Raw genomic sequence first — 12642 nt, forward strand, 5'->3', positions numbered from 1 at the left:
CAACAACGAGCAACTGACGGACGAGGAGGTGAGAGCCACGATCGAAGGCCGTTCTGAGCTGTCATTGCCCACAACGACAGTGAGCAAGCAAATTAGCCACATGCCGTCAGGCTGACTTCACAGCAATGATTGAAGCAGCAGCAAGACTCCGTTCAAGTGCTGCTGCAGCTGACTGAAATGCGGTGCCAAGTGGCTGAATCCTCCCTCAAGGGCTTGCCAATCTCTCAGCACAAAGTTCCTTTCGAGCCAAATGCGAAGAAAAAGGTTTGTTTTTTACTTTGGACTTCCGTCATTCACTCTTTGCAATAACATTGTAAGACATTGCGACCAAAGTTTCGGAAGTGAGGCGTTCCGGTGCTCCAACCCCATGTCCTGGTGTGTTGATGTTGCCAATGCGCTGACCCCTGACGCAGGTCCCTTTCAAAAGAGGGTGCAAGCGGCGTGCAATGCGCAGTTTGCTACGCCGGCCCCTCCTCCTCTCCCCTGGAGCCATGCGTGGCGGAAACGTTTTCCTACCTCAACGTGGGAGACTGAGCGCAGGTCCGGACGACCCCAAAAATGCGCCTGGAGTGTCCAGGTAATTGCTATCGCAATAAAAGTAGGACCCACACGGTACAATTTGGCATCCGATACAACTGTACCCGCCGGACGCCATATCGGACACCAAACCATGCCGTGTGTCTCCTACTTCACGGCAGCAAGTTAAGGGTGCAATCATAGTGATGAGGAACAGAAACGGGGGAAAAAACACTTCTTGATTGGAAAAGTGGTGGGCGCAGTCATTATGCAAGTAAATACGGTATTACGCAAAAACACTTTTTATTCAATGAGTAGTACATATGCTTGGCTGTGCCATTATATGAAATGTATAAAGTGCTAGCAGGCTCTTAAAATTGGTGAACAGACGATAAGGCCTGTTCTCGCTTTGCGACAACTTGTTGTCTGGTTTTGTTTGTCAGCGCTTGCTTATGCAGTGGAGGTCAGTAAACCTTATTGAAGCATGTAATACAGGCGAATGAAAACATTCTATGTTGATTTTATTTTAAGGGAACCTTATCTGTGCAGCCATGACCATGCCTTAGGGCAAGCCACACTCCATACAAGGCCTCAGACACCCATATCCAAGGCAGCACAATGGCAGCACAATGCCAGCTAGCAAACTCGCATCGACAGTGGTGCCAGATTTCTCTCTAGGTAATATTGCGAGAAACTGTTCCACAGGTATGAACGTACTGCTGGCGAGTTTCCTGTGACGACTTGTTGCCAGTCACTACCGTATTTACACGATTGTAGGTCGGCCCATTTTTTCAAATTTGGCAATCCAATGTTGGGGGGTCGACTTAGAATCGAAACCGAACCGTGCACCTACGTTTCCATGGTTACGGTAGAAGCGTAGCGTATTAATTTACCGTATTGCATACATTTTGATTGCGCGCACCACGAGCGCACGGCTCTTGTGGGAGCATCGATCATGGAAGAGCCGCCGTTTGGGGGGTACTGGTAGTTGGAGGAAGATCCGTCGTTAGGGGGGTATGGTAGTTGGCGGATGAGCCGTCGTTTGGGGGGTAATAGTAGTTGGCGGAAGAGCTTTTCTTTGAGATACGATTGTTTTCGACGGCCACGCGCATCTGTCCCTTCTGCTGTTGTGCTGAATCGGCGCGCCTGTCATGAGTGCCAAGAACTTTCGGCACTCGTTCACAGCAGCGTTCAAACGGGCTGCTATCCTCCATGCCGAGGAAACTAACAACTGCACAGCAGGACGCAAGTTTGGAGTCGGTGAACGTGTGGTGCGGCAGTGGCGGCTTCAGCGCGAGAAAATTTGGCCTCCCTGGTTACTGTGTGCAGGTGGGTCCTCTCTGCGTGGGCGGCTGTACCTCGCGATGTCGTGGTGCAGTCATTCGCGAAGTGTGGACTTGCACTTGATGACGACGTGCTGTGGGACCGCAGCTATGACGGCAGCAGTGCCAGTGAGGTCGACTCTAGTGACGATGAGTAGTCTTAGCAACCCCGTCAATAAATTTCCCTTGTGTGAATGCACTCGCGTGGTTTTTCTCCCCCCCCCCCCCCCCCCGCCTTTTTTTTGAGAGATGCAATTTTGGGGGGGTCGACCTACATTCGAGTCGACTTACAATCGTGTAAATACGGTACGCCTGCCATTGGCAAGTTTTTGTCTCAGCCGTACAGCCTAAGCTGCTAGGCCTAACTAGTGCCACTTGCATGGCCGTCAGCAGCCATAGATTGCTGTGGTTTGGTGCTGTGTCAACGTGATGGCTACTTCATTTACAGCTGCCATGTTTCCAGCATTGAGCAAACCGTGGCACATTACGCAGCATCAAAAATTTTGGTTGTCGTTATAAATTGGTTCCGCCTTATATTTGTGATTGTGATTTTCGCATACTTTAAACAACTGGAATTTTCACTTTCTTTTAACACCTTGGTTCTGCCACAATAAAGACCAAAAACGCGCAGGACTGTAAAGTGAGGCTTGCTAAAAATGGGTGTTTAGAGCCACGTGCAAATAAACTTGCTACACTATAACTGATGCAGTGTCGGATCCTGCATTTTTGGCTTTTATAGCAGTAGAGTGCTCCATACAAACACAGCATGGTCAACCAAATTATATATCTCGTTGGTTAAGTCTGAATTCGCAATACAGCCGAATCTTGATAATTCGAAATCGAAGGGGCCCGAAAATTTGTTCGAATTAAAAGAAGGTCTTATTTTTGTAGTATTTGTGCACCATAGCACAATGTACGAACGATGCGAGTCGTGAAATGCGGCGCGCAAGCACAAAGCTAGCGAGGGCCACGAAACTGCCTCCGCCGGCCAACGCTTGCTTCCCGATAAAGGCAGAAAACGAAACTACAGGGAGCGTGCGGCACTGGCACGGCGACGTGCGTGCAAGCACGTGGAGACCGTCGAAGGTGAGGAGGAGGGCAGCAGAGAAGCGGATTTGGCCTTGGCAACGCCGTCGCTTTGGTGGCTCCCCTCACCCTTCCTCGTAGCTCCCCCCCTTTGACCGTCTTCGTGCGCGCCCCCGCCGTGCATGCGCCGCTGTTCCCACCGGCCTGCACCAGCTTAACCAGCTCCCTGAAGTTTCAGGTTCTGCCGATGTCGGGAAGTTGGCCGGACTGGTCCTCCGCTGCTGCTTCCCTCTGCGCTGCAGCCGCAGCGTTGGCTGAGACGTCGGCACATACACGTGTTCCGGTGCGACGATAAACGGCGACCTTGCCATTTGAGACTGAAATTTCCGCCGCATTTTTTTCATTTTCCTTTTGCGGCGCGTGGCGTTGAGGTGTCTTTTCTAAGCTTTTGCTCTATGGCGGTGTCGGAGAAATGACGGTCGGAGGCACCACCTCGTGATTTGGCGCGCTGCTGAGGGCATTGTCGGTGTGCCGTATGTTCGAATTAGACAGTTTTAGTTTGGCGTTAGCGTAATAGCGGGGTTACAGGAAATAGCGTTACCGTTCCACAAACGAACTTTGCAGAGAGAGAGTTTTAGTATAGCGTGATAGCGTAGTTTACATGCGGGACGCTATTCCATTACACTTTAAATTTCGCATATAGGGCACCTAATTCTATGTGTGTGTGTCCGGAAAGTGTGATAGGCAGCGCAATGGAAGCCAGGAGCGTGTTGTATTTTTACTTCACATGTCCGTCGATCTGCAACGAAACAGACAAGCAGTACAAGCTGTCTACCATAGCCTCCAAAATCCTCCCATCTCAGAGGCCATATGCCGTCGTCGCGCCTATCTCCTGACTTTATCGACAGGTGGCGCTCACATCTCGTAGAAATTAGAGTTACTGTATATGCTCCCTACGGGAGAGTTGCGCGTAGGTCCGCCATCTTGCCTGGCAAGCAACCAAACCTATGTGGTGAAGCCGAACTCCGTTTTTGCAGGCGACATGCCTACCCTGTCGTCGGTCGACCATGGGCGCTTTTCCATCGCGTGTGGACCGCTTTTCCGTCTAATCGCAAACAAAGCGCATGGAAACAGCTCACAAGATAAAATAGTCAAGAAGAAAAAAGCCACTGCTGATTTTTAACGCGCGGCGTGAGATGGAGCGCGAATAATATTAGTTGTTTTTTGGACTTGTGCGTTTACCTGTGCACCTTCTCGGAACTTTCCGCTTTCCGAGCTATTGGTGCAGTTGGGAGCAGAGCACCCGGTCATTAGAGAGGTTTAGCTTGTCCGGTTATCGGGTAAACGCAGGCGGACCGAGCGTTGGGGCCTGTTGGCGGAACCGTAAACGTGAGCGGCCTGTATGGTGCTGCCATCTGGTGGCGCAGAGCGCAAACAGACAAAACAGCTAATACGGTAGTAACCAAGTGTATTTTACTTCGCTGCTGGCGTAAGTTTTCGGCAGCAACACGATTACGCCACTGCCGAAAATTTACACCAGCAGCGAAGTAGAAATCACTTGGTTACTGCAATATTAGCTGTTTTTGTCTGATTACGGTGGAATTTCGATGGAACTACGATTGAACACCTGTGTGGTGAGATCTGCTGCGCATGTTGTGTTGTTCCGCAGCTGACACGCACGTAACAGCGAACGCCAAGATCGACCAGATTCGCTTTGAACTTGGCTAGCGTTAACTTGCGTCAATCCAGTTCGCTGCAGCGGCGGCGTCGGAAATACAAGAAACTGGCCGGAGCATCAGTTTCTCCTCAGTGCACGGTTGCTTGGAACCCACGTGATGGCGTTCGGCCAATGGAGGCACGATCGGCGTTCATAAATCAGACGCGCAACTCTGCTACCTTTGGTAGCATATACAGTAACTCTAGTAGAAATTTTCTTTCGTTAGGCTTAGGCGCGTTCAAAGGAGAAGCGATCTCGTAAACTCCGCTAAATTATCCATAAAAACATGTTGTCGATCCTGCCTGAAGGTAAGCGAAAGCCATTTACGCAGTGATTTCCTGCCAACGAAGTCAATTATTCAACAGCGACTCCAAATTCAGTTTGAAGCGGGCGGCCGGACCACCGCCATGTTTACGTACACTACGTAAACACGCTATCACGGTAACGTTAACTCTGAGAAATAGCGTGCGCACGGTAAACGGTATGGGTCGTTTAGCGTTCTGCGCATGCGCATTTCGATCCAGCTATTCCAGTACGCCCGCTATTCCGGTAACCACGCTAAACTAAAACTGTCTATTAACCGTCGCAAATGCTTTCGCGTTCGAATTACTGGGCGTTTTTGCCCATAGGAATACACATAACTTTGACGGGAGCACAGCGTCAGTTCGAATTAAGCGTGTTCGAATCAACGATACGACTGTATTTAGGTTTAACTGTACTGCAGTTCATTGGCATAAAAGGCCGACCAGCTATTGCAACACAACGATGCAATAGCTAGCATGCTGGAGTCAGCAACACAAAAGTGTGCATAGATATTACTTCATTTCATGGCAAACAGTGCACAGTAGACTCTCGCTAATTCGATCCCCATACATTTCTGTGGGCCAAAACTTTCATTATCCGAAAATGGGCCCTTACCGGACAATTCAAATTTCAATGGTCCCCATAGTGACCCCAGTAGCTTTGGCACTGATAGAGGACAGTGAATGAACTCACTACCCATAAACAGGAAAGGTTGATTTTCAGCCTGCCTGTGGAAGAGTCTCATGCGACAATGAATGATAAAGCATTTACACAATTCTAATGCACAGCTTATTTTCCCAAGAAACGGGCATGAAAATTGCCTGCGCACTGCAATTTCATATGAACACACATTTAGTACGACATTGGCAACAGCCTACAGTCACTGGCATGGCAAGTAGCGCAGGCCAGCGACAAGCACAAGGATGACGCACTACTTTCATGACAAAACCTCATCAAATGAATTTATGCAGTAGAAACACAGTAGCGTCACATGTTTTCACTGAGTCTTGTCTTGAACACATTGCAGGACACATTGGTGAAGCGGCTAGTCACAGTGGGACATTCACGAAATGAGGCACAGAGGGTGAGGAAGAGCTGTCCGAGAGTGACGTCGGTGGACATTAAGAATAAACAGATGTCCACACTGCGAAGGTAAATCCTGTAGGTCATCTTTATCCGACTGCCAGAATCAACAGCGTGCAGCATTTTTTCTTGGTGTAGAATTGGGTGTGCATTAGATTTGGGTGCTCTTGTCTTCTACACCGAACACATAAGAATTGGGCAACTGCTGCCACATAAACCAGCAGTCAACTTTTCTCTTGCCTCTTGTTTTAATTTCACCCACCTGAACATTTCCATTGTTGCTGTCAGACACTGTGCTCCACTGTACCTTGTCGATGCGCACGCTGGTGCTGCCGACAGGTGGCCTCGGTGACTGGCTGCTGCTGGCTCAGCTGTGGTGTCGGGCTCTTGCTGCCCTTATCCTTGTCGTCCTCCTCAAATGCCGGCAGCAGGTCCTCTCGCCGTGGAAGCGGTAGCAGTTGATCACTATCTGGCGCAGGGCGTGCGTCCACGACACCTGCTGGGGGGACACACACCCCCCGTCAAGGAGAATGTTTTTTTTAATCCTAATATGCAGCATGTCCCAGCTAAGGTTATCCGAGGATTCGAAAAAAAAAAAGTTGCAGCTTCGCCCGAAAGACAAATCATCGATTGCGATAGCTGTGCAAATATTCGAAAACTTCGAATATTATCGAATGTATCGCTGGCTGTGTGGGAGCAAACATGGTTTTAGCATTTGTTTCTATCTAACCTAAGATAATGGGGTGATGTGCTTAATTTTACAATTTCGTGCTGCTCGCAAAATTTCGTCCGTAAAGCATACTACTACTCAGCCACTAAAAATCTATACTTTGCAGGAAAGCTAGCTCTCAGTAGCAAAGGACACGGCGATTGCACACTTCCCCCCCCCCCCCTCTTTTTTCAGCGCCATCCCCGATTCTGAGCCTATTGCTTGACAGCAAGTGCGATGAGTGATGACTGGCACAGGGTCAAATGCCTCCGAGTTTACGGGTATTTGATGTGGTATAATAAGGCACAGGCTCGCAAGGGCAGCTAGTGCGAATTACTAAATTTTCCAAGTTAACATGAGCCAAACCACAATGTTTGAGTATAACAGCTTACTAGTCTAGTTTTTAACAATTACAATGTAATTGCAACGCTGCAACATAACAAATTAATTCAACTTGCTCATAAATACATATGCATATCAATCATTATTCCATATTTGATTCGAAATTCGAAGCTAGGTATTCATATTCAACTTGTATTAGAAAATTTCTATATTCGCACACCCCTACAAATTATGGAGAGCCATACGAAGTAGGGATAGTAGCTTTATTGGCCGTATAACATTGTAAACATAGGCATATGTTATATCGTCAGTTAAGGATTGCCTTGAGTGCAACGCCGCTCCCAACAATGTAAGTGTACTGCGCCTTTCCATCTGTTGAAAACGTCAGTCTACGTTTGGCCAGGAAGTTCTCCCCCCATCCAAGGAAGTTCTCTTTTCTGTGGTGCTCCGCGCCGTCGGCCGTTCGCCGCCGCCCCGTCGAGGCAACTACAACTTATGAAATAAAACAACTGGCGATGAGATGAAACTTCTTCTGCAACTATACTGCTACTACTGCAAGCACGGACGATGCAAAATTGCGCCCTGCTGCTGCTTCGCCGGCTACTTCTACTGCTCCTTGGTCCGGCGTTACGACCATGGTGTTCGCGCCGCCGCCTTTCCTTGCTTTGCCCAGTACACCTCCAGTACCCTGGCAAGTGTGGAAGCGCTCGTTCCAGAGGTTTCTACTGGCGGCGGGAGGCGAGGCGTTATTGGACGACAGGAAAAAGGCCATTTTGCTGTCGAACTTGAGCTTCGAGGGCCAACACCTTTTTTACAACTTAACGTAGCAAGCGGAATCCCCACAATACAGATCCAGGACAAGGTTCATAGCAACTATGAAGGAAAACATTAAAGGGTTTTTTAAGGACTTTCAAGGCCCTAACAATTTTCCAGGGCTTACTTGTTTATTGCAGGTTTCATTGCATTGTTTTCTGCAGGTTTCAACATCCATTTTGCCAGCTTGCTTAAACTAAATCATTTCATAATCTAAACGTATTGCACACGCACACACACACACACACACACAAAAGAGGCCCATTCTAAAATGGCATTTGAAGTGGTATAATAAGGCACAGGCTGGCCGAATAAAATTGTAAACATAGTGGCAATTACTAAATTTTCCAAGTTACCGTATTTTTCGAATCTAGGCCGATAGTTTTTTTTCAAATAATCACATACGAAACTCTAGGGTCGGCTTAGATTCGAGGATTTTAAAAAAACGCGCCAGTTTTTAACTGAAACTGATAAATATGGTGCATAGTTAGCGCCATCTAGAAAGTCAGTATCGCAGCCGCTACTAGCCGCGCCAGTAGCCACCTGAAGTACACGAGCGACGTCGCCATTTTGACCTGCGTCGTATCGTAGTATTGGTATGGTGCAGCATCGGCACGCTTGGGCGTTATCGTAATGACACCAAATGGGCGATGCCACTATTACGGTGGCTAGAGGGGGGGTGGGAGCAACGCAGCCGTCGGAGAGCGGGGCGCGTGTTGCAGTGATTCATGATGCCGAGTGTGGCGCGCGTCGACACTAAGATGCCTCCGCTGTAGCTTGGCTGCTGCCGGAGCTAGCGAGTGCGCTCGGTTTGCATGGTTCTATTCGGTTCTTTTAGCTCCACGGCTCATTTCTGTTTGCATTCACGCTGTGCAGTTGTACCTCCTTGTGGTGACAATAGTTTTACACGTTGCCATGCCGTAAGAAGCCATGGCAAGACGCATGAAACGACAGACGCACTGTTTTGCGCCGGGCTGCACAACAGGCTATGTTTCTGCTAGAAATTAAAGCACAAGAAAAAAAACATCCCTTTTCTCGGTTCCTGATGACGATGAGGAACTTAAAGCGTGGCAGCGGCTCGGGCCCCATGCATATAAGGCTTTAAACAGGACTTGGAAGATATGCAAGCTGAACTTCGAACCCCAGTTGAATCATCTACAGGGTGTCCCAACTATCATGCAACAAGATTTAAAAATATCCTAATGCCGCATAGCTGGACAGAACCAAGGCAATGTTGTTTGCCGTCGCTTGTAGATGCTCCAATTATTTTTTCATTCCGCTTAATTACATAATTAGTCTTAATTATTCAATTTCTTGAATATTACAATTAGATGAAAAGGGTCGATGTGAAAATTGTAGAACAACTTGATAAACTACCCATACAACTTTCTTTTGCTCAATACGTGCATAAAAGTGTTTTTCCGAGCATGAAAGAAGCCAGCGAATACACGCAAAGTGCCTCGAGCGGCCAGTCGCGCGCAATTTTGCATGTATTCGCGGGCTTCTTTCACGCTTGGAAAAACACTTTTATGTAGCACGTATTGAGCTACAGAAAGCTGTATCGGTAGTTTTTCAAGTTAATCTACAAGTTCACATTGACACTTCTCATCTAATTATAATATTTGAGAAGTTGATTAATTAATGAAGACTAATTAGTAATTAGGGGGAATGCAAAAGTAATCTGAGTATCTACAAGTGATGGCAAACAACATTGCCTTGTTTCTGTACAGCTACGGGCATTTGCATATTTTTAAATCTTGTTGCATCATAGTTGGGACACCCTGTATAATGGATCATATAATAAGTACTGTATGTCGTCCTTTTGAGTATTCTTCATGTCCCCGCCGTTCTAGTTCATCAGCGAATAAAATAAGTTTTTTATTTAACTCCTATGTGGAATGATTTCTAAAGCATCAATATATTGGTATTAACCAATTTGACGAGCATGCAGTGCGTCGCAGTAATATGACCTAAGGAGCTCTTCACTGCGAGCCTAAAAATAAGTGCAGCTTTTTTTACCCACACCACTAGCATAATCTTTTTTCGCATTAGCTGAAATAATTCTTTTTTTCACTCCCGACGATTTGGGAAAGCACGTAGAACGCATGCGACCGAGACGAGCGAAAAATATTTGTGCCGGCCGTGACGTGCCCGAATCTAATGCATTTTAACACTTAACCGCTCATCAGAGGATAGCTGCTATTCATTTATTGTCTCCTCTACTAACAAGGCACGATATGCATTAGCTTAACGCTAGTTATGTCAAATATGCGACCGCTAATTGAGAACAGAAACGCCCGCTTCGAAACCCGCGGCACTAACGGCCATCCTTCCGCGCCCGGGGAGCGATCTTGCTGTCGACTGTAGCGCCGCCGCTGCTGTCATGATTGCTTGCAACACTCCGCCGCCACCATTGCTCTCACCTCCCCCTTCTAGACACCGTACCCCTATAGTGCCGCTTTCTAAACGAATACTGTATTTACTTGAATCTAACGCGCACTTTCAACACGACCCTAAATCTGCGTTGGCATTTCAAAATGGCCGCCTCGCACGCGCGTCGTGCCTAGCTACCGTAGCATGCGGAAGCTTCCTCCGAGTGCTGCAGTACACGTGCTTAAGCAATAGTCTACCGTCTGTCTTCACGTTCTCAGCGTCTGCTCTATCTATCAGCATGAAGTACCGAGTTCATCATGATGCCGCATTTAAAAGGAAAGTGATCATCTGTGCGGAGACGGACGGAAATCGGGCCGCATCACGGGCGTTCGGAGAATCCGAAACTTGCGAGCGTGACTGGCGCAAACAGAAGGAGAGGATTTTCGCCAGCAAAGCAATGCGGAACGGTTTCAGTGGACCGAAGCAGGACGTAATCTGCGACGATCCACTCCGGCGATACGATCAGGCTTGGCCCTATCTTGAAAGCAATCTGCGACGGGTAAAGTCCGCCGCGCCAGTAGCGCACCCAGGATCTCGGCCAGGGGGTGTTGACAGTTTGCCAATACCATCTAAACAGCACTAATTTCGATTTCTTCACGGGAAATTGTCAATAAAGTGCGCTTTTTGCGAGTGTGCAGACGATTGCCCGTCTTACATCTTAGTTGCAGCACTCAAATGCGTAAGGAAAGAAAATGGGTTAAACAAAAGGGGGGGGGGGGGGTTAAGTCGGCCTCAGGGGGGGGTTACAACCCCCGAATCCCCCCCCGTCGGTGCGCCACTGCGCCGCGCGCCGTGTTTTCGCCATGTTGAAGCGAGAGGCATGCTAGCACGAAGGCGCGCTTCGTTTCCAGCGTTTTGACAGTTCGTTTCCGCGGTCAACGAGAGAAATGTGTTTTCATTGCTTGAGCGCGCGTGACGCCGTGCTTGTTAATAGCGGTCTACTAATTTGCTACCGCATTCGATGCATCGCCTTTCGGGCGAAACTGCGACTTTTTTTTTATTCATCGCAACATCAGTGCATCGGGAGGAAATGTATTTTTGCAAATGACAGAAAGTTGTATTTCAGTTTTAAAGCATGAGGTGCGCGGTACTGGTAAAGGACTTTTTCCTCACGGAAAACGGGTGCGCGTTACAATCAGGAAGCGTGAGAATCGAGTAAATACGGAAGTTGTGCTAGCTGCAGAGGCATCGTCAAACGTTCAAGCCGGGCGGAACTTCGGCATCGGTCTGTCGTTGGAGGGGGCCACGGAGATGGTTTTTGCGTGCGCCGCAACGTGTGCTTCTTCCAAAAATGCAGCATCTCTAATGCGCTGGATGGTACTGAATATGGCGCACTGTTTGAAGATGTCAGCAGTAAGGAAGATAGCGACGAGGCTAGCAGCGATGGTGACATAGAATGAGCTCGGCATGTTCAAATTTAATAAATGCTGTTTCATTTTGCGAATGCTGTCCTCGCTTTTTTGTTCGGCCAACATTCGCGGTAAGTTTTTTTCTTTTTTTTTCGGACTTCGAACTTTTTGGGGGTCGGCTTAGAATCGGAGTCGGCCTAGATTCGGGTAAATACGGTAACATGAGTTAATGTAAGGGTTTTATGTAATGTAAGGCCCGTCCAAGTTACCAGCATGTCAACTCACCGCACGCCGTTTGCCATTCGCGGGCCGCCGTTTGACGGCGGTCTTGTTTGTGAACGGCAAGATTTCCTTGCCGTAGATTTCCTTGCCATAGAGAGCATGGGACCGAGACCCATTTGTGCGTCAGCCTTACAGCGAAGTGGCCAATCAGCGACTAAGGAGTGGTCATTTTAGCGCCACCGGCAGCCTCACCGCTGCTGATCACTCAACGGCGCCGATATCGTCGCTAGGCCTTCTCTGGTTCACTTAAAAGCTAAAGCGGACGGTGCTTCGGAATGTATAACTGACATTCACAAGCTGCAATATTTTCTTACCTTTGTTGACACTCTTCGCAATAATTGTACACGTGGAAGAATAAAAGTTGTCGCAGTTTCACCTGAAAGGCGAAGCATCAATTGCGATAGCAAATTTGTATAGAGCTATACGAAGTAATGATAGTAGCTTTATCAGCTGTATAAACTTGGACATGCAGCAGCACCGGCAACATGCAGAACTGTTGTCGACGCCGTCGGCGTTTTGCCCGCGTTCACACAAAATGCGTGCGGCGTTGGTGGCTGTTGCCGGAGCCTCTGATATAACTAGGCACTTGGTGCTGCAGCTAAACGTCGCCTCCTTTCCCTCCCCCTCCCCCCCATGGTCTTTTGTGCGTCGGAAGAAGGCGCGTTTGTTCTACATATATGGTGATTGTAAAGGAGGAAAGAGACGCCTACTTCTGCAGCCCTTAAGGGAGCACGGCGCAGAACGCGC

General features: G+C 48.3%; 1 pseudogene; it reads right to left on the reverse strand.

Annotated features, from left to right (window-relative positions):
- Window positions 1–12642, reverse strand: part of LOC119434993 (DNA-binding protein P3A2-like) — a 157478-nt pseudogene that overhangs the window by 59164 nt on the left and 85672 nt on the right.

The sequence above is a fragment of the Dermacentor silvarum genome, unplaced genomic scaffold (assembly GCF_013339745.2).
Source record: "Dermacentor silvarum isolate Dsil-2018 unplaced genomic scaffold, BIME_Dsil_1.4 Seq365, whole genome shotgun sequence".
In the NCBI taxonomy this organism is placed as follows: Eukaryota; Metazoa; Arthropoda; class Arachnida; order Ixodida; family Ixodidae; genus Dermacentor; species Dermacentor silvarum.